Source organism: Cynara cardunculus (genome assembly GCF_001531365.2).
Source record: "Cynara cardunculus var. scolymus isolate 2C chromosome LG 16, CcrdV1, whole genome shotgun sequence".
NCBI classification, from domain to species: Eukaryota; Viridiplantae; Streptophyta; class Magnoliopsida; order Asterales; family Asteraceae; genus Cynara; species Cynara cardunculus.
Window position 1 is genome coordinate 15,153,951 of NC_037543.1, and position 1,907 is coordinate 15,155,857.

A 1,907-nucleotide genomic window follows, 5' to 3' on the forward strand; every position below is an offset into this window, starting at 1 on the left:
AACTATATTATCCACCAACTTTGTGAAAGGATGTCTGCTCATGAATAGGCTTTTGTACTATTCACTGTAGCAAACGACAAGCCTTTCTCCTAAGGCTTGACACGCGTTCTAACCCTACCATGTTACATTAAATGTGCATTTAGTGTAATGGGTATAAATAGATGTGTCCCATCTCCATGCAAAGATACTCTTAACCTAAACCTTGCTCTGAGCATCCTTGCACTTAAGTAAAAGAGCACAAATCTAAGAACAAATGCGCTCATCTTCAAGTGCAAGTTAGAATCCCTTTTTATTGCATTCTAAACAAGTTCATTCCCAGAAAGAACTTACTTTCTTCTATTTCTTAAACATCAAATCTTTTCTTATTTGCTAAGATTTAGTGTGTAAACGTAAGATTGTTTAGATATGTTTCTTACCTTATCTTTCCGCAAACAGTCTTGTAAAATCTATATTGATATTCTCTTATCTATATATATTTTAAATTTGAAAATATTGTGTTTGTATTCATCCCCCTCTTCTACAAACTGTTATACACATATTGTAGACCCTAACGGGACCAACAATGAGCTTCTTTGCTCCCCCGATTTTCTCGGTGCGGTCTAGGGCGTGCTTGCTTTAGGCCCCTTTTCCTACCCTTGTGGTTTTCCTCTTTTGCTTCCCGGGCTTGGCTTGTCTGGGTCCTTCCCTTGTGGTGGGCTTCTTTCCCTTCTCCCACCTTTTTTCTTCCTTTCTTTCCCTTCGGGTGCCTTGGTTCTTTTATGGTGAATGTGGTTCGCCCCCACTCGAGCGCGTATCTTGTTGCTTTTAGCGTTTAGTGTTTTATCGTGATAGGAGGGGCCTCCCCCTTCCATATCAACAAAAAAAATTCTCAAAATTTCACATCAATACATCTTGGTTTGCACGGTGATCAAAACTCAATTTAAGAAAAAATGTAAAATATTCGACTCGAGCGGAAGTGCGATGTGTCTGAAAACTGGGGATCGTGTTTATATTTATAACGCCCCGTCCAACACCGTAAATCACGATTTGGAGAATACTAAGATCAGATGAATGCACGTAATTAAATCAACACTTTCATTCTATATATAAGTGATATAACAGATAATTAAACTATATTATTATTATAATCTGCAATAATCACAACTAGAACAAAATGTATCATTTGCATTTGTTTTGCATAAATCATTTTACCAATTGGTTGGTTTTAGTTTCAACCATGGCTATATGTTTCAAAGCTCTATCCCGCATTTATACATTCATCATCTTCTTCCAAATTATCATCTGTCTAGCAATGTGAGATGATGAAAGTCAACTTTATTTCAGATTTGTGGAACACTCAAACCTCATGTTGTCAAGTTATCATCCTTGGTTTCACTTTTATATTGCACTATATTTTTACCATTTAGTTGGTTTTGATTCCAGCCATGATATAGATTTTAAAAACGGTCATCCAAAATAAGACAATTTTATGAGGCAAACCCTATGATTTGACACAAAGACATCCAATCCATCTTTCTTATACACTTCAATTTGTTCAAATCTTTCAACTCTTCATCAATGTGAAACAACTAAAACTCAACCACAATTCATCATATGAGAATACTCAATTCTCATAGTGCCACCTCAATACTGCAAGGTTTTCTTTATATATATATATATATATAAAGTTTCTTTCCATTTGATTGGTTTTTTTCAAAGAGGAACATTCAAAGAAAAACAACCTTATAAGGCAAACCCATGAATCGACACAAAAGCATCAATCCATCTTTTTATACACTTTACTTTGTTCAAATCTTTCAACTCTTCACCAATGTGAGACAACTAAAACTCAATCACAATTCACCATTTGAGAATACTCAATTCTCATTGTGCTACCTCATCACCGCAAGGTTTTACTTTTATATTTC